Below are 21,602 nucleotides of genomic sequence, written 5' to 3'. Positions count from 1 at the left end.
GCTACTTGCTGAGATAAATTATAAAAGACCCAAATTAATGGAAAGAATTATTATATCCATGAATTAGAAGACTCAGTATTTCAAAATGTCAATTCCCGACAAATTAATTATTTAAATTCAGAGCTGTCTTAGTCAAAATCCCAGAAGGATTTTTGTTTTGTTTTGTTTTGGAAGCTGAGAATTTGATTCTAGAATTTATTTTCACAAGTCTAAGTCTAAGAAGAGACAAGACAAACTTTAAAAGACAAAAGGTAGAGGACTTTCTCCAATAGATATTAAGACTTAGCATGAAGCTACATAATTAAAATACTATATTATTAGTGTGAGGAAAGACATCAAGATGTTGGAATAAATTAAAGAGTCCAAAAAGAGACCTATACATACATACACACTTGATTTATTAAAAAAAATTGTCACTGCAAAGAAATGGTAGAAAAGTAGGGTGGTTTTTTTTTTTTCAGTAAATGGTATAAGGTTAATTGGATTTTCATATGGAGAAAATGCATCTTAACCCCTACTCCACACTATACACAAAAATCAATTTTAGATGAATTGTGCATCTGAATGTGAAAGATAAAATGATTAATCCTTTTGAGGAAAACAGGAGGATGATTTCGTGATCTTAGAGTAGGCAACAACTTCTTAAATAAAACAGAAAAAGTACTTATTGTAAAAGAATTGATTTTTAAAAGGAAACTTATTAAAATTAAGAACTTTTATTTATCAAATATATATTTGAAAATAAAAAGGCAAGCCACAGAGTGGGGAGAGATATTCACAGTACAGAATTCCATCAAAAAATTCACATACAGAATATACAAAAATCCCTGGCAAAGCAATAAGAAAACAAATTCACTGGAGAAAAAATGGACATCACTCTTGAAGAGGAAGTTCACAAAAGGGTAATCCATATGGTGAATAAATATATCTACAGGTGTTCAATTTCATTAGCCATCATGGAATGCAGATTAAAACTACAATGAAGTACCATAGCACACTCACCCTAATTGCTAAAATGCAATTATCAAGTGTTTTCAAGAATGTGGAACAACTAGAACCCTCATATACTGCCAGTGGGGGTGTATGGCAATCATTTTAGGAACCTGTTTGGCAACGTCTCCTAAAGCTGACTGTATGCATACCACAGGACCTAGCATGTTCGTACCTAGGTATATACCCAGTAGATACACACACATTTATGAGTATTCATAGTAGCATGATCTGTAATACATTCAAACTGCAAAAAACCTAAACATCTATCAGTAGTAAAACGATAAATAAATGGTGGCATATTTATAATATAATACAACAAGCAGAGTGAACAAGCTATTACATGGACAACACGCATGAATTTCACAAACATCATGTTGAGTGGACCAAGCCAGTCACAAAAAAAGAACATGCTGTATCATTCCATTTTAATGAAGTTCAAAAGCAAGCTAAACCAATCTATGATATTAGATCTTAGAATAGTACTTAATTTATGGAAAAGAACTTAACTGAGATGGAACATGAGGAAGGATTCTGGGGTGCACAAAATTTTCTATTTTTTGATCTGGGTGGTAGTTACATAGAGGTATTTGATTTGTGATAATTTATATAGCTATGTACTTATGACACATGGGCATTTCTGTATGCTTATTAAATTTCAGTAAAATGTTGACATAAAAATAGTAAGCTCTATGACTTACTAGCTTTTTGTTCTTTGGAAAAATCACTCATCTGTGTCTCTTAAAAGTTTTCTCTTTTAAGAACAGTGTGGTCTATTGGTCACTACGTTCCAGGTACTGGGAATAGGATTGGTGAGATAGATAGTTTCCCTGTCTTCAATGAAGTTGCAATTTGTTTATTCTGAGATATGAAGGCAAGGATCACATTTGATCTAACCTGAGTTCAACCTTCTTTAAACTTCCACACAGAGCATTGCTTTAAAAAAGTGGCAAAAGTGGTAAAATTCATACTTGAAGAAGACAAAGATGACATGAATTTCATGTTATTTCCCTCTCCTATTAACCAATAAAATGGATAGAGTATGTATAAGGTAGCTGGGACAAAGTTGAGAGCAATGATGTTGTTATTAAATAGTGAAGATGAAAGTTATCAAGGTAGTGTATTTAAGAAGCTTAGAAATATTGATAGCACCAATATATTCTTCAAGCCTAATCTTTGTAGAGTTTTACTTTCTTCCAGGTTTTTGTTTTGTTTTCTTTTTTGGGTTTTTTCTTTGTTTGCTTGTTTTTTTAAAAATCATTCAGTGAGGACCTAACTCTCAAATGCAGTCACTTGTACATTCCCACCCAAGACGCAGCCTGCGGCTACTTTGCTTGTGACTTTCTTGGCCGGTCCCCAGTACTCATAGCACACATCCTTTTTTACCATGGCTCCAACCTAAAGAGAAACTTGAAATTGTTATATTTCTGAGGCCTCCTTTTATAGGATCTCTGGGTCTCAGCAGCCATCCGTACGCCATGAAGGTGAACCACCTAGCAATGATAATAGAGCACCATGGTGTACAAGTAAAGGAGTGAAGAGAAGATAGTTTTTCTCTTGTATAATACCTAGGAAATTGAAACAATTACTAAAACATGTGGATTCTGATAAACCTTAGAGCTGGGCTAACTTCACTTTCAGTTCCCTAAGAAAGAATAGAACATTCAGGAACTTTTGAATCTCACTCAGAATTCAAGGTAGGTGGAAAGGGAAGATGGTTGGGAGAGAATTTAAACTTCTGAGCTCAGTAATGCTAAACTATTGTGTCTCATTAAAGTTTATCAAGAGCCTTCCTTGGTAGTAACAATTTGACTTCACACAGAACAGATTCTATTTTCCTAATATACTTCTCACATTGTGAAATGTAGACATGAGAAAATGTTCATTGGTCAGAGTTAGTTTTAAATCTTTGCTCTAGATTTTTGTCCACTCTGTTGTGATTGAGCAGTGACATACGAAGGCAATTGCCACAGGAAGTAGAAAGTAGATCTTTTCAGATTATACTTCATGCCAGCAATGATTCTGTAGCATCCCTAATAGATAACAATAATAGTAAGATCTTAGTGTGTATTGAGTGCTTGCAATGTGTCAGATGCTGTTCTGAGATTTCATGTCTGAAATCATTTATTCTTTACAACATGCCTTTACAATATGATGCACTTTTTAAAAAAATAAGCTCTATTGTGATATAATTGGCATACAGTAAATTGCACATACCACAAAGTTATAATTTAATAAGTTATGACACATGTATATCTCCATGAGCACATCATCACAATCAAAATTAAAAAATTTTTTTGATCACCTCCAAAAGTTTTCTCATGCTCTAATTCTTCCTTCTTATGTCTCCTACTTCCCATCCTTGTCCAACCACTGATCTACATTCTGTCACTATAAATCAGTTTGCATTTTCTAGAATTTCACATGAATTATATAATTTTTTAGATGGTCTGGCTTATTTCACTTAGCATAAATATCTTGAGATTCATCCATGTTGTTGTGGGTATCCACAGATCATTTTTATCACTGAGTAGTACTCCATTGTATGGATATACCACACTTTATTTATGCATGTGTCTTTTCGTGGATCTTTGGGTCATTTCCAGTTTTTGATTGTTACAAATCAGGCTGCTATGAACATTTGTGTATAAGTATTTTTGTACACATATATTTTTATTTTTCTTGGTAAAATATCTAGTAGCCAAATAGTTGGATCATATGGTTTATTTACCGTTAGAACACCACCAAACTGTTTTATGAAGTGGTTGTGGGATTTGGTATAGAATTTTATTTTGTATCAGTATATGAGAGTTCCAGTTACTCTACATTGTTCTCAATACTTGTTATTGTCTGAATCTTTTTTCTTTTTCTTTTTTTTAGTTTAGCCATTTTGTTGGGTATGTTATAATATCTCACTATAGTTTTAATTGGCATTTTCTTAATGAGTAGTGATATTGGGTATGTTTCCATGTGCTTATTTGGTGAATTGTCTCTTCAGGTCTTCTGCCCACTTGTAAGGGGTTGTTTATTGTATACTTGTGGAGCATAAAACACATAGAGGGGTCTGGGAAATGAACAAACAAACCCTAGTTATAAAAAAATAACTTATGTTCGAGATCTCTACCATCAGTCTCCTTTATCCAGGTTAATATAGTCTTACTTTGCCCCCTTTCTTTTCCAAATTCAGGTAACATTTTATTGATTTCATAATATATATGACAACATTTCTTACTTAGTCTTTCCTTCAACAAGGTTGAGCCTGGGACTTTTGCTATAGAAAAATATTGAGTAGAAGGAAAAGCTTTTGTTACATAGAACTAAGGTCAAGTGTTGGTTCTACTACATGCTAGTTGTGTACATTTGTCTCTGAGTCTCAGTTTTCTCATCTGGAAAACTAGGGCTGAACACAAGGGTGGTAATATCCCCCTTATAGAGCTGTCATGAGTATCAAAGGCACTAAGGAAAGATAAGCACCCAGGACTATGCTAGCTTTATTTTTTTACCTTTTTTGTCTTTCTTTTTTGACTCTGTAAATTAAGTTGAAGACAAGCCAGGGATCTGTATAGAGTTTGAGAAAACAAATATATGACATTCTTGGGGAGAGTCTTTTAAACACTCTTAAGTAAATGCCTTTATAACTCCACACATAAGAGTAAAAGTTCTTCCACCAAGAACTATAGGTTATGAATGAGCAAAACATACCTGGCACTGTGTATGTGTCAGATTTTGTGTAGGTCAGTACAGGGAGTATAGTGATAGCATAGTGATAGAATATTTTCCTTCAAGTATTTGAAACCTACCTGGGGATCCAGACCATGTCCCCGTAATTCTTATTTTTTATCATTTCAAGTTATATGAAATGTTCACTGGGAAACAAAGGATCTCCTCTGGCTAATGCTGAATGATGTTGATGTTTTTATGAAATATGGAGATGATACTGTTTGCTGCATTTAGGTGGGGAGTAGACTGGGAAATTGGGATTTGAGGACCTTCAATAGTGCTAAGTATTTGTAATGTATTTAAATCTGTTCCAAAGTACCTTGTGGTGGACTATATTATTTGCTCATAAGTACTCAGCCTTGTTTCCCTGTGATTAAAATATCCTTCTGTGTGGTGTTTTCTGACACCAAATATGCCATTCCAAGTCTCCAATTCTTCAACACTGACTGGGTAGCCAACAATTCAATTCTGACAATACCCACCCATCAATAGTGTAGAGCCCACAGGTTAAAGGCTCTGTCCTTCAAAACTGTCTCCATTTCAGATGTCAGCTGAAAATGGGGTCCCCAAGCTACCCGCACTTCTTCCTGCTGAGTACCAACTCAGGGGTTGAACACCCCCAACCCCAAGTTTTAATAGTTTGCTAAAATGAGTCATAGAACTCAGGAAGGTGCTTCAGTTATGTTGCTGGTTTCTTATAAGGATACAATTCAGAAACAGCCAACTGGAAGAGAGGCATTGGGCAAAGTGGGAGTGGGGAGACACAGAACTTCGTGCCTCACTGCACATCAATGCATTCTTCAACCCAGAAGCTTTCTAAACCCCATCATAGGAGTTTTTGTGGAGGTTTCATCATATAGGAACACATGATTAAATTACTGGATGTTGGTGATTGAATTCAGTCGCAAGTCCCTCTACCCTCATGGGGACAGGGCTAAAAGTTCTACTCTGCATTCTCATTGTTGGCTTTTCATGTGACCATCACCCATCTTGAAGCTACGTAGGGCTCCCCTTCCTCATGAGTCATCCAATTAGCATATAAAAGATAGTAGATTCTGAGAGTTTGAGGAAATCTATGCCAGGAACCAGGAACAAAGACCAAATATTTATTTATTATTATTATACTATATTTCCTATGTCCCATTGACATTGGGCTTGATCATGTGACCTGTTTGGGACAATGAAATACAAGCAGGGTGATATTATACCTGCTCCAAGTGAAGCATTTAAGAGGAATTCTATGTTTCTGCTCATTGTCTTGAATTTCTGTCTTCTGTCACCAGCACATCCCAAATAGTGGCTATTCCCTGAGTTCTCCTTGAAGTTCCCAGGATATGACCAGCAGAGCAGACTTCAAGACAAATAGTAGCCTGGAGCCAAGCCCAGCTGAGCCCAGTAGAGCCACACCCAATTCACAGACCTGTGAGTAAGCAGTAGATGTTTGTGTTATTATCCACCGAGATACTGAGTTTGCTGCTACTACGGCAAAACCTGGCAAATACATATACTGGTATGTGTTACTTCATTTTTATCCTTTTCTTACTCCTGGATTTTGAGCACAGTTGTACAGCATGTTGGAAATAGACCATTTGTCGCTAAGTTCAGAATTGACATCCATTTAGATTTTCTTTGCATCTTGGGTTTTAAGCAGAGCTGTAAAAGTCTTCATTGTAATTTGCTCCTATGGATTCAGGCCCTCTTAAATCCACAAAGGCCTGGAAATTAAAGGAATAAATAAGTAGTACACCTGTGGGGCAAAATCCAATGCAGACTTTGCAAAATCCAATATGTCTGAAAAATATGTTCCTTGAGTGGCTCAGACCAAATGCCACTGGCTTCCTCCATCCCTGGTTGATAGTACATTATGTTCAAGACTTATCAAAAATGCAGCCAACCTGCAATTCAAACCTGCTTGCACGGAGGCAGAGTTCCCAGTGGGAGATGCCTCCCAGAACTTAGTCATCTCTTGACTAAGAATGGCTAGTCAGGGACGACAGCTCTAAAAAGGAAAATAGGATTGAGGGTGAAGTACATGCTGAAGAAATGTATATAAAAAAAGCAACAAGAAGACAAGAGAGGGGAAAAAAAGAGAAAAATCTCAGGAAAAAAAAAAACAAACCTGAAGTTTGCCCTGTAGAAATTCAACCTGATGTATGTTCGTGTGCAGTAAAAGACTTCAAAGCCCAGGAATCAAGGCAAAGAAAGGTGTTAGCTTATGGTAAGAAGCGCACACACGGCTTGATTGCTGCTTTGGTGCTGGGGCAGGTGCTGGCTTGGAATACAGAAGGGGTGGGGGAGGTGGGAGTAAACCAGAGCTGTTTCTGAAAGCCTTCCTTCAAGCTGCCTGTTTGGACTTTTGCGGTTTTGCTTCCTCTCTTTGGGGCGTTTTTCCTGTTACCCAGCCGCTGCAAACTCAGCTTGAAAGCAAACCTGACTCAGTCAAGTCTATAGGAAAACGAACACAGCAAAGTCTGTCTCTTTGATCCATGCTCTCTGTCATTGATCTTTTTTCCCCCCACAGCCATAAGAAAAAAAAAAAAAAAAGATCTTAGAATATCAAGAACATGAAATACATTTCCCTCCTGAATCACCCTTAATGATGGTTTTTATTAACTCATTTGTGGGTCTCTGGGCCTAGGCCTGTGAGTCACGTGACCTGTTGCTTGATCTCAAAAGTAAATGCAAAACTATTGACAAACTCAGGAGACTTTGATTTATAAATCGTCCACTTTTAATATAGCCAGACTTACAGTCTTCTCTGAAACCCATTTTTTCCTTTAATGTAATGCAACATTTTAGTCTGTCTTATATCTAATAACCTCTATGGGTGTTGGATGAAATTAATTTTCAACCAGTTTCAACCTGAGCCATCACCATTAAGGTTTTTTTTTCTTCTTTTTTTTTTTTTTTTCAATTTTGAACTTTAGGTCCCTGAAATAATTACTGGAACTTGGTAGTTTTAGATGGATTGATTTCCATTATCTACTACATATCTACTACTAAGTAAATGGCCACAATTGGGTTGGAGAGACATCCCATTTTCACTATTGTTTGCTTTTCTGAATAAGTTTTGAAAAATACACTTGAAGAAAGTAAAGGGGACTTATCACTGGCATTGCGTCTATGCATTAAAGGAAAAAATCCTTAATTATTGGGGATAAATGAAAGGAGTTTTCTTTCTAACGGTGAACATGTTCCATGTGGGTAGTTCATCATTACAGCATTGGGCTCCTGTTTGCACTTTAGTTTCAAGTTCTTCCCTCTAGAAAATGGGATTCAGTAAAGCCGGGTCCAGGGGAGTTTGGATCCTGTTTTAAACACACTGTTCTTAAAACATTACCTCCCCAGGGACAACCTAAGAAAGCCCGCATCCTGTACAACAAGCCCTCCATTTACACACACACACTCCTCTTGGAGGTTCGTTCCCCTGACAGTCCTAAATTGAACTCACACATAGGAGTAAACAGTGGGTAAGTGTTGGCCTGTCTGTTGAGTAGAATATAAAGGAAATTCTCATATCATCTGACACTTCCCAAACTTGAGAGAAGGACGACTATGGAAAAGCGGCCCTTGTCTTGCTTCCGTGCAGCCAGAGGAAAAGAATGGAAGGAAAATGAAAGGTTTCCCCTGGCGCTACCAAACTCTGCTTCCAGCTTCTTCCTCTAGTGGCAAGCACAGATCATTAACATTGGTAACGTCCTTACTAAATCTGCTTGGAGAAAGTGACAAGTCTAATTTGTTACTGACAGACCAACGGCTGGGAGTATGTTTAAAATGCATTGCTCTTACTCCTGGACCCTTTGAATTGCTGTGTGGTTTCTGTCAGGTAGGCTTGGTATTTGGTTAAAGACTATCTGTGATTTCATCAATCTCTTCAGCAGCCTCCAGAGGAAAGGCTCGCCACTTCAGTTACCTCCTCTTTCCTCTGTCCAAGGAACAGCCTCTGCAGCAAGCCCAAAGGTGCTGTGATTTGAAATTCAGAACCTGGAGAGGGATTCCTTAAGCAAGTAATTACCATTCATAATCAATAGCTCTCAGCCTGACAAATAATTGTGACAGATCAGGATGAGATTAAACGTGTTCTTTGAGATATACGGATGTGGCAGTGATACTGGTTTTCATTAACTAGAAAAACACATTCAGGGCCCCATTCTGATATGCTTTAGAGTGATTTTAAATGAAAGCAAGTGGATTTAAAAGACATGATGCAGCTGGGGGCTGCAAGGAATAGAGATGAGTTAGTCTCATGAAGGAAAAGCTTAAATCATGACCTATGACCTAAAATTATAATAAAGTGAATTTTATGTGGAAGAGGGAGATAGTCTGATTCCAATGTCAACTAAACTCAGAGCAATGATTATAGATTTTAAATCCCATATGAAATATTTAGACTATGCATTAGGGAGATTCCTCCATAATGCAGGGACTTAACTTATGCAAGAAGCCATAAAAGGAGATGGACCAAGAGTAAGGCAAGTATTTAGTCACACACTATTATCTCATTTCTAGTTCGAATTAACAGTCCTGAGTCTTTGAAAAACATTTGTGGGATTCAGAAAGTTTCGACCTGAAAGTGAGTTCCCCAAAACGTCAATAGAACAATCATCCGCTATGATAGACGTGGGTCACAATTTAAAGCAAAGCTCGTGTTCTTCTAAGATTTTACATCTATTTTCTTTTTAGTTAATGCCAGTGGTTTTCTAACTTAGCTTTAGAAGGTTAGTCATTACGATTTAGTAAATCCTCCTTTAGTCTGATCCAAAAGTAGATGCACCATGGGAATGGAATATAAACCAATAATAATTGAGCCCCTGCTAATATACCAGGCACTTTGCTAAGCATTGTACATACATTATCTCATTTAATCCTCTAAACCGATGAGATATTTACATCATCATTTCTATTTTCAATAAGGAAACTAAACATCTAAAGAATGCACAGGTTTGGAATCTCCAGAATTTGAGAATAAAACTAGTGGAAGATAGTGTAGGAAAGTTATAGCCACATAAAAGCAAAGTCCAGTGAAAGCCTGTTTCAGATGGCCCTGATTTGGAAATGGATATAACAAGATATTCATTTCTCCACTCTAAATATCAAAGGCCCAGAGATATTTGAAATTAAATAAGAAACAGTACCCATCTTTGAGACCCAAGAGTTATGGAAACAGCTTGGGGAAGACATGTTCTCAAAGGGGATAACTACTGAGCTGGATCCAGGATTATGGATGGAAACATGCCAAGGCAATTCCAGGGAGAGGCTAGACAAATCAGAGGAAAGAGCTTAGCATGGAGGGATAGTAGGCCAAAGAGTCAGGTGTTTGTGCAATGGCAAAGAGCACAGTGTGGCTGGAATGTAGACGGTGTCACTTTGGTGAAGAGTGGTGACTAAGTTAAGGGAGATATCAAAATGGCAGGAAATGAAGCCTGAAAGTTAGGTTGGATCTGGATGCTCAAGGAACTGGTCTGACATTAGGAGAACTTTCAGGATAGTGGACTTTTAGCAGCACAATCTTCACTTTCACCCTTGAGGTTGTGCAGTCAAAGACCCCAAGTACCGCTTCCCTTCATCTTTAAAAGGTCCCGGAGACTTTGACTTTTGTTGAGCGCAGAAGCTCACTGGTGGCACAAGACTGAACAGTTGGTTTATCTTCTTACCGCACTGGAGAAATCACTTCCGGGCTTCAGTATCCACATCAGCACACTTCTCTTACGGCCTTTTCTTGTCAGTTCTCCCCTCATGTCTAGAAGCATTATACATATTGCCACTAAGACCACCACTAGTGATTGTGTAAACTGGAAAATGTTGGACTTCCTTCTCCCTTCCTCCTCCCAGTCACTGACAGCTTCACTGACACCCAGCTTGGGAGACAGATGTTTTTGTACAAAGAATCCTCCTCCATCCGGGTAGTTGCAATTACTTTAGAACAGAAGGCTACTAGATTGGCATTGCTACTGTTTTGCTCACCAGGACATTGCTGTACACATCTCAAAATGCTTATACAACCATACTTTGTAGTCCTGGTCACCAATTTCCAGATAAATAGCACAATGGGATGGGTCACACGGCCTCAGAATATAGCAAGCTTCTGCCACTGGGAGTTCTAGAACAAAGGCTGAACCATCATCTAGTATTAGTAACGTGACAGGGAAGATTTCTGGAAATTGTGGGACATTAGAATAGATGGCCTCTCAGATCCTTTCTGACCCAGAAATTCTGCCCTGCCTTATGACTTTCCAGAGCACCGTGGCAGACGAGTGACCTGTAACCATTGACTAAAGCCCTGTGAGGTTGTGCAGCTGGGTGCGAACAGCTCTTGGAGCACATAGAAAGAACAGATTTCTTAATGGTAATTGGCTCGCCTCTTGGATATCAGTGCTCACTTTCAGCCTCATGTTCTGGAGGTCGGTGTGTCTGTATGAGAAAAAAAAAAGATTTTTCAGATATGAATTCTTTTATAGCTTCATAAATTGACACTAAGTTGACAATCTTCAATTCCTGCCTCATCTCCAAATACCAAGCATGCAGAGGCAGGGGATTCAGAGGTTTGGTTAAGGGCCTGGCTTTGCCATTAAGGTACTTGTGTGATCGTAAGTAAGTCACACTGCTTTTCTGGATCTCCAATTGCACTTCCCAAAAATGAAGATATTTGAGGACATTGCCTCAGTTTCCCTATCACTATTCCCCACCACACTGTGAGGATAGGCATGAGTCCCCCTCTTCATTTGCCAAAGGTGTCATCCTACAGAAAACTGGACTCCAAGGCCACTCATAAATCCTCCTTCTTCCTCCTTTTCTGCTAAGAAAGACAGCATGCTGGTACTCTGACCATTTAGCTCTTTCCCCAGAAAGTGACATATCCAGCAGCAAAAAGAAGCCCGTGCCTTAAAAGATTATTTAAATTGTTATTGCTTTGCTCTGATTTAAAACTAAAACTAAAACTGAAAATCAGTTATGGCCCTCTGGAGGTTTGAATAGAGACTCATTCAAATCATTTCCTTCTACAACTGTTATATATTAGCTTTCACACGTTGCCCTGTATAATAACACAGCAAGATGTTTCCCACTCTGTGGACTTTTACTACAGAGAACTCCCATCAGTCATGTTGCTGTGCGCTTAATATTGGCTCCATCACAAATGCATTTTTTTTAGTACATTCTGCATGCTCAGTACTCTGCTGCAGATTGTACACATCACTCCAGTTGCATCAATTGCTGTTTATTTTAGAGAATAAGTACAAATGTAGGTACGCTGTGTGGAGAGTGTATTTATATTCACAGGGCCTATTTGTGTGATGGTGCATATTAATTACAGCATTATTCAAGTGGTTCTTGTAGAGATGAGGACATACACTATATACAAGTCATTTAAAGTTCATTTGAGTGGAAAATATTTAGATAAACCAAAAGCAGCATCCCAGTAAATGCAATGCCGATTCTTAAATTTTTCTAGTGTTTACTTTCTGAGCTTTGTGGCTCTCAACATGAAAACCGTACTGTAAATTGTTGAACAAAAGACATGTTCAATTTGCATAGACAAGAGTCAGTATTTGACTCTCAACCTTGGCCTTTTGTAAGTGATATGATAAGGGCAAGAGTGGGGCAAGAGGTCACTCTTATCCAGAAGGATGCATAGAGTCTATATTGGAGTACAGGGGCATGAACTGCTGTAATGTCTAAACAAGATACTTTGTGTCTTTTTTTTTTTTTTTTCTACTTTTTGCTCTTAAACAGTTCCTGGGTATCTAAATCTCATTTGAAATGTACTGCTTTAATTGGATGTCAAATTTTTTGTGGAAAGCAGGAAACAGGAAGCAGGGAAGAGGGTGTTGTTTGGGAGAAAGGGTAGAGCTAAGATAATGACAATATATGCCAAATCAGATGGGATTTGGAGCAAGTCACTGAACTAATTTTCTCACTTGAAAAACTGGTAGATGATACCTCAAAAAATGGGGCTAACGTTTGCCATAAGTCCTCCCCAGTGTTGTCTTTAAGTTGAATGAGCTTCTGTTGTGAAGAGACATTGTGGTGTAGTTGTTGAAAGTAAGTCCTTTGGTATGAGTTGGAGGAAGGCTACGATCCCAGAGGGACTGGGAGATTGGCAGTTTACCAGTACTGTGACTCAGTTACTGGACCTTGAGACCAAGGAGGGCAAACAGGCTAATTGGATGTTTTTTTTTTCCACTCTTAACCTAGACTTCTTTAAATTCTCTCTAATGGGGAGAGGATACGTGCTGGTGTCTACATGGAACCGAAGCTTCCAGATGGAGGTAGGCCAAGGATTGAGCTGTCACTCTGTGGCTTTAATCCTCAATGAGGCACCCTTGCAATTCTTTTTGGATCAGTTCTCATGAACTAAATACTTAGAGACACATCAATAAATAAGAACTTAAGGGAGTTTGAAAAATACATGGATGATCCACAATGAAATAAAAATGCTGCAAGACCAGAGCCAGTGAATATTCTGAATCATGCCTTTTTTCAATGCCTTAAACTTAATACCTTTTGAAAACTAACTCTATTCAAGAGTAGTTAAAATGCTAGTTATATTCACACTTCTTACAATAAATAACTTCTAATTTCTAATTGTACTTTAAATATAAAATGAGTCGGACTAAGACAATTAGAAAGAATAGTACCAAGAATCTTATCTTGTGCCCATTCTTCTGAGATATGTAATTAAAAATTATGAAATACTAATACCAAGATGTAAAATACAAATATATAAGTCCATTAAGATTGAATTTTTTCCCTCAAAGATGGCCCATTTAATGCTTTTCTGGAGAGATATCATTATTAAATATAAAACTCTTTCAAACATCTTTTTGATGATCCTGCCTTGCAGAGTGCCCTAAGCATATGCTTTTTCTGCCTGTTGGGAAACTCAGAACAGATTGAACACAGCACGGTATGTCTCCAGGGCAGGAGCATCTCTCCTATACATGCTAGACTGGGGAAAAGAATAAAGGCTCCAATTCAACAAACACTTGGAGCAAAAGAATGGAGTTAAGACTCCTACAGTGGAGAAGGCTAGTCAGGAATGCAAGTTGCTCCCACCACACCTCTGAGTAAGAATACCTCCAGAGAGCTTCTCTGGAGTTCTGTGGCTGCACAGTCACTGAGTAGTGTTTGAGCGGATAATGATAAGATTAGTTACTTTTCCTTCTTTAAGGATGATGAAAGTGAAAGAACAACTGATATATTTCTGCTCAGTTATTAAGTGTGATGAGTCAGCAGCAAGTTTAAAAGGAAAAAAAAATTGACAATATACTTCTAACCCTTCATAGAAACAAATATAAAGTTTGAAATCTGGCAGCTTGGCCTTTTTGTCCCCTTCTCGTTTCTCTCTGTGGCAGTATGTTGGCTGAATGATATCTCCCAGCATCTGGTTCGGAGTGGAGGAGCCATATGTGACCGCTTCCACATGTTATCTTCAAACTCCTTTCTTTGGTCTCAAGACAAAAAGCCAGAGTGTTTTTTTTGTTGCTGGGATTCTTGGGGGTGAGTGTCTCTGGAGAGCAGTGGGGATAAGATTGTCCCTGCGGCATGAAAAAGGGATCGGTCTAATGAATAGAGACCAGAGTAAATAAATAAATCATAAAAATGAAATAGGAAAGCATAGAAAAATAGTAGGTGAATAATCAAAGAGAAAAGAGAAGGAAGGAACCAGTTATGGGCTGAGATGTGTTCCCTCAAATTCATATGTTGAAATCCTAGCCCCTAACACCCAAGACATGTGACCGTATTTGAAGATAGGACTTTGAACATAGTGATTAAGGTAAAATGAGGTCACATGGATAAGTCCTGGTCCAATATAACTGGTATCCTTATAAGAATAAAAGATCAGGACACAGACACACACAGAAGGAAGACCATGTGAAGAGACAGAGAAAGACAGCCATCTTCAAGCCCAGGAGAGAGGCCCCCAAAGAAACCCTACAGACACCTTGATCTTGAATTTCCAGCCTCCAGAATCATGAGAAAGTAAATTTCAGCTGTTTAACACACCTAATCTGTCAGAACCAAAAATAAATAAAATCTTCCAAGATACATAGGAAGAGCAGAGAAAAGGAGCAGGTAGCTAGAAATCCACAAGAAAATAAGATGAAAATAAAGGAGTGATCAAAGGCAAATATAAAAGGAAGGGGGAAAATAGGGAGGGGAAATCAAAGGAAGTGGTGGCATTTCCGGGTGAATTTTTGTGGAAAGGAGGGAATAAGGCCTAGAGTGAAGGAATACAATAAGAGAAAGGAAACATTAGCTATTGTGTGTGCATGATTGAGGTAAAATGTGAATGTTTAGTTGAACTTCCTTACCTTTTAAGACAGTGACCCCAGGGAATGCCTTGCAGTTCTTTCCTGGAAGTTTCAATTATTTGAGAAAATAAATATGTGAATGAAATAATCTTGATTGTACTTAAGAAACCATTTCAAATGAAGAATAACAGTGAGGAAAATGCCACAAGATTATTATTTCTAAAAGAACAGATTTATCCATAGGTTGAACAGGTAGTTAAGATTCTGTTAATGATGATGTTAACCTGGCTCATTTCCTGTTCATACTGGCACTCTCCAAAATATAAGTATTGCTGATGGTTTGCCCAATAATATGTCACAGAAACTGTGGAAGAATGTCTGACATGTGAGGCTTGAAGTCAAGTGCTGAGAAGGGGAAAAATGCATTCCAGATTTTTTGCAGATGTTCTCAGATCAAATTATGGTGTTGAAAAATTGTATAGTATGTTCAATGGAGCATCCAAGATGAAAAGACAATTCAGTGGCTTTGTAATCTGGGTAAGAAAAGAAACTTGGAACTGTGCTTATGTAGGGTGTAATTCACAAATTCAGAGCTGTCAATGGCAGAGGTAATGACAAAGGAGCTAAAACATTTGACTTTTTAAATAACTTTCACATAAATTCCATATAAAAACTTTTATGTGAAAGCCCAGATAACAGATCTTCCTGATTCCTTATTTTCTATATCTTTTGAGCAAGTGTTCTATTTTGTCTGGATTTAAAAAAAAATTTTTTTTTTACGTTTATTTATTTTTGAGACAGAGAGAGACAGAGCATGAACGGGGGAGAGGCAGAGAGAGAGGGAGACACAGAATCGGAAGTAGGCTCCAGGCTCCGAGCCATCAGCCCAGAGCCCGATGCGGGGCTCGAAATCCCGGACCGCGAGATCGTGACCTGAGCTGAAGTCGGACGCTCAACCGACTGAGCCACCCAGGCGCCCCTAGTCTGGATTTTTAATTAACAAGTATATGCTCTATACACATGAAATATTAAATGAAGAAAGAATATACCCTAAGAATCATGGGATTTGAGAATATGGAACAAAACCAATCACCATTAACTTTGTGTTCTTTAATTTTCATTCCTGTACAACTGAGGTTCCAAGATTCTAAGTGATTTGGACAAGGTCACCCTGCTGAGACAGCGATAGATCAAGATTAGGACACAAATCACTGCAACTTATGAGGTTCCTGGACTTTTGAGGTCTTTGAAAAAAAGATGCTGGATGTTCCAACCAACATTTTTCTAATTGTTTTGAAAAGAAAATAAGCCTTTTAGTAGACTGTATCCCTGATAAGGAGCTCTATTTTATTTATTTATTTATTTGTTTATTTATTTATTTATTTATTTATAATGTTTCTGTATTTTTGAGAGAGAGAAAGAGAGAGCACAAGCAGAGGAGGAGCAGAGAGAGAGAGAGAGAGAGAGAGAGAGAGAGAGAGAGAGAGAATCCCAAGCAGGCTCCATGCTCAGCACAGAGCCTGATGTGCGGCTCTCTCACGGACATGAGATCACGACCTGAGTTGGATGCTTAACCAACTGAGTCACCCAGGTGCCCCGAGAAGCTCTATTTATATATAAAACTGGGACATTATAGGATCTACCAGAAGTGTTGCAAACCTATATTTGGGGGATATCATTCCCTTATTCATCAAAGAAATAAATATTTATTGAGCACCTGCTATGAGCCAGGCACTCTTCTAGGCACTGCAGATACAGCAGTGAGCTAAACAAACTCTCTGCCCTTCTGGAATTTACATTTTAGTGTGAGGAGACACTAAAAAACAGAAAAGATGTGTAGAAAATCAAATATAATAGTGCTATTGAGAAGCAGAAGTTGAGAAAGTGATAGGGACTGCAGTGGTAGGTTAAAATGAACTAATTAGAGTAAGCCTCACAGATAAAATGAAGTTTATGCAAAGGTCTGAAGGATAAAAGGGAGTGAGCTGTGCAGATACCTGGGGGAAGAGCATTCCAAACAGAAGGAGCACATTCTGCAGAGCTGTTGAGATATTCCCAGATTCTCACCATTTTGGAGGATGAAAAATCAAAATTAGTTGCCAATATTTATTAAATGGAGGATGTAAAATTGGGGTAAGTGCCACTTGTTCTCTTCACTGTGTAAGGTGACAATCTTCTTGGACTTCCCAACCCTCTTGGCATATACAGACTGACTTGGGAAAGTGGGCCCATGTAACGAACTCGTTGTTTGAAGATGGTAAAAGGGAACCTTTGTTAAATTCAGTCAATAGTTAGTTGTTTTCTTTCATGTCAGTTTTTATCTGTGGGCACAATATGATTGTTTGGGTTAAGCAATCTAAATTGGAATACTACTTTCTGATAGAAATATGATGGATTTATTCAGCATGTCACAGCCAGATGCATACTCTCCTGAGGAAATGAACGACTTAGTGTTTCCAGGTCACGGGAGACTGTGAATTCCACCCACTGAAGATGATACGTTAGGCATATTTAGTATAAATGCAAGTCTTACCAAAGAGTAACATGTCAGCAGGGTTTGGAGTGACTCTTTTCCTTAAAAAGCAAACTGGTCTTTCCCAAACATTCAATTTTTCTGCTATGCCAAACTTTACAACAATTTGACATGTGAAAAATTGAAAATCTAGTTCAGATGCACTTGAAAAGAAAACCAAAAGGGTCTCTGCTTTTTTATCCATACACTTACTTCTTGGTTTGTGTACGTTAACATACATTGAAGTACATATTGACACATATCTAATTTATGTGTCACTTATTAAATACTCAGCTGTTGAAAATAATGAAGTCTTCACTGTTGCAAGATCTATACAAATCTTAAAGGGATCAGATACCCCTCACAGGTTAAATATGGAATGGGGACAGATTACAGATGAGGACTGGAGTTACAACAGGTGGCCAAGCAGGGGGATGAGCAGCAGTAACCAATGGTTCCTGAAAATGCTTTTGAGCACTTGAAGTATGAGAAAACAGTGATTTGAACAAATACTCTATTTTCGGATATGCCTGGAAATAGGACTGATAATGAGACCAACACCAGTAAATGTTTTTCCTTCAGGTAACAATTGCAGTGACTCAGCTTTGTAAACACTTCCTCCATTTGCTTAAGAAAGAACTTCAGTTTGAGGGGGGCAAGCTCTCAAACCTGGGACAGGTATTCAGATGTGAACTCATACTCACTTGCTATGGGATTTGACCTCTTTGCCCACTTCTCTGTTCCCCCTTAGGATAGCACTAAATTTATTTATTTATTTATTTATTTATTTATTTATTTATTTATTTTTACTTGAAAAAAATTTTAATGTTTATTCTTGAGAGAGAGAGAGAGAGAGAGAGAGAGCATGAGCAGGGAGGGGCAGAGAGAGAGAGAGAGAGAAAGAGAGAGAGAGAAAGAATCAAGCAGGCTCCAGGCTCTGAGCTGTCAGAGTAGAGTCCAATGTGGGGCTTGAACTCACCAACTGGGAGAGCGTGATGTGAGCTGAAGTTGGAAACTTAACCGACTGAGCCACCCAGGCACCCCAGGATTCAACTAAATTTAAATGACATAACCCACATACATTGCTTGGAGCAGTGTTTGGTATAGTGAAAAGGCTCAAATATATTAAGTACCACTATTATGTTTCATTGGCTTCTGGAATAAAACATTGAAAATTATAAATGTTATAAATTTATAACTACCAGTTAGTAAGTAACTAATACTTTAGTTATAAACTAAAACTCTAACTCATTGCTGAAGATTCATTCTGGTATGATGTAAAGAACTCGGGCTTTGTAGTTAGACCTGGGTTCTGACTCCAGCTCCACTCTTTACTACACCATGTGACAAAGTAAATTCTTTATATTTTTTTTAGCTTCTGTTTCCTCATCTGTAAAGTGAAGGTAGTGATGCCTTCGTGGCAGGGATGTGACAAAGTGACAAAGATTAACTGCAAATGCTCATTAAGAATGCCATTCCTCATATGGATATTTAATGTCATATTAAATTTTTATTGTACATAGTTATGAAACCAAGAGTCAAATCATATCCTCTATATTATATCAAGAGCTGTAGAACATTTTTTAAAGAATAAAAATTAAAGGGATGCCTGGGTGGCTCAGTTGGTTAAGTGGCCAACTTTGGCTCAGGTCATGACCTCACGGTTCGTAGGTTCAAGCCCTGCATTGGGCCCTGTGCTGACAGCTCAGAGCCTGGAGCCTGCTTTGGATTCTGTGTCTCCTTCTCTCTCTGCCCCTTCCCAGCTTGCTCTCTGTCTGTCTCTCTCTTAAAAATAAATATTAAAAAACTTTTAAAAAGGAATAAAAATTTTTTAAAAAACATGCAATTTGTTAGCGGCAAAATACCTGGGAATAATCTAGGTCCTTCTTTTTATTTTACAAGTAAGTGAACTAAAACCAAGAAAAGGCATGTGCATTGTTTCTGAAGTTTGCATGGTTAGTTCATAGGAGATCTGAGACCACATGTTTCTGACCAGCACACCAGAGCTATTATAGGTTTCTTCCATAGCTATCTACCTAAGCCGGCCTTCGAATGCAGCTAAGGTTTATTTCCATTTCTTACTGTTTAATCTAAATAATGAAGATCTTTGCACTTTTTATTGCAAATATTTTCACACTTTGTTTATTCACCTCCAGTGGCTATAGATTTCAGAATATCACGTTTCCCTTATGACTAATAGTTGTTTGTTTGTTTTTCAATTTTTAGGCAAATAAGTTAATGATATATCTCCATGTGTACCTTGCTTGGTTGGGGATGGGGATGAAGTAAGGCAGATAGGAGAAAGGGTGTGATACATGGAGAGCATTTGGAAAAGGAAATACTGCACAGTGTCATCTTCCCGTTAGCAGGAAAATTGAAGATCAATGTCTCACTTAATATATGGTAAATATCATGAGATTTAAGAAACATTCTAGAGTTAAATATAATTATCACTGTCTTTCCAGAGCCAAGGTGAGAGAATGGGTTATAAATTGCAGCCTGAGGAATTTGCATTGAACACATAGATCCTGGTACTAAATAGTGCTAAGATGTAGTAATATATTCAGTTCATCAACTGGCTATATAGTTTCTATAGCAGCTGTGTGTTTATTTAAGTAATAGTCTGCATCTGAGATCTATACCATCTCAGGTCAATCAACTCAGTGAAAAAAAGAGAGCCAAGATTAGTTCACTTGATAGCTCCCACTACTCTAGTGTCCTGATTTTATTTTATTTTAAAACTTCTCACTTAGTAGACATTGGTTTATTTTAGTCAAAATAACTTTTGAATGGTAATCAAAATTCCTGGCATGAATGTTAGTTGACTTACACTCTGATTTGTGAATTTGTTTGTTTATTTATTTATTTACTTATTTACTTATTTAAATTTACATCCCAGTTAATTAGAATATAGTGGAATAATGATTTCAGGAGTAGAATCCCATGTGTGAATCTGTATATTTTAGAGGTACACTAAGGAGCTGTGTAATTTGCACCGGCAGATTTTCAAAAGCATGGTGAATCTTGAAACTCCTAGTATATTTTTCCCTAGCACTTTTAGCCTAACAATACAAAGATGAGTCAAGCATACCACAATTGCATGTTACTGAAAAAAATTTTTCTTATTATGCATCCACTTAATAAAAGTTTCATTGAATGCTTCCCATGTACCAAGCAGTGGTCAAGATATTGTGTTAAGTGATAGGTATATGTACAGATGTATTTTTTAAAGTTTATTTATTTTGAGAGAGAGAGAGAGAGAGAGAGAGAGAGCGAGAGCATGAGAGCACAAGTAGGGTAGGGGTAGAGAGAGAAGGGAGAGAGAGAATCCCAAACATGTTCCATACTGTCAGTGCGGAGCCCAATGTGGGGCTCGAACTCATGAACCATGAGATCATGACCTGAGCTGAAACCAAGAGTCAAATGCTTAACTAACTGAGCCACTCACGTGCTCCTGTATGGATGTATTTTTATCAAAAGTGGGAGAAAGCTAAAGGAGAAGAGAAAGAACATAGAGACATTATTTAATTATTCAGTTTTTATAAAATCTGTAGGCACCGTTTACTGAGAATTGGTTTTCTTCTCTCCTGCTTGAAGATAAGAAAGGAAATTCAGTGAAACACTGGAAGAAGTTACTCCCAGTGTTCATATTATTTAGGTTTATTTTGCTTCTGATTATTAGTGGTGGAAGGTGAATTAAACTCCTCTTCACATGAATACATAGGCTAGATACCAGGAAGACTTCTCATCAGAAAAATCTATCAGGCCATAGCATCGTTTGTGGAAAACATTAGAAGCGTCATTTCTGGAGTCCTTTAAAGAGAAAAATGGACACAGTGATGGTGTGTTATTGTAAATAACTTAGACTCTGACTCTGTCCAGCTCTTTGCTCTGTAAAGGACCTAGTGCATTTTGGAGCTTAATAAATGTTGAATTGTAAGTAGCATTCTCACATAGCCTCTGGGGATGGACTTTCAGTCCTAATAAGACTTTCCCAACTCTAATTTTCATGATTTGCTGCTGTGTACGTAATAGGCATGAATTCAGCAAGATCTATAAATGCAAAGTATTTTGTAGTCTCAATATGTCAAAGATAGGATTTCACTGAAAGTAGCACTATAATGAAC

General features: G+C 37.7%; 1 long non-coding RNA gene across 3 annotated transcripts in view; it reads left to right on the top strand.

Moving 5' to 3' along the window:
- Positions 1-21,602, top strand: part of LOC132691837 (uncharacterized) — a 168,228-nt gene that overhangs the window by 70,389 nt on the left and 76,237 nt on the right. For all 3 annotated transcript variants that reach the window (XR_013555070.2, XR_013555069.2, XR_013555068.2), the window contains exon 3: positions 5,994-6,132. This is a non-coding gene — a long non-coding RNA (uncharacterized LOC132691837). The remainder of the gene's footprint in view (positions 1-5,993; positions 6,133-21,602) is intronic.

Source organism: Panthera onca, chromosome B1 (assembly GCF_046562875.1).
Source record: "Panthera onca isolate mPanOnc1 chromosome B1, mPanOnc1 haplotype 2, whole genome shotgun sequence".
NCBI classification, from domain to species: Eukaryota; Metazoa; Chordata; class Mammalia; order Carnivora; family Felidae; genus Panthera; species Panthera onca.
Note: the sequence above shows the minus strand (reverse complement) of the source record. Positions and strands in the feature narration are given on the sequence as shown.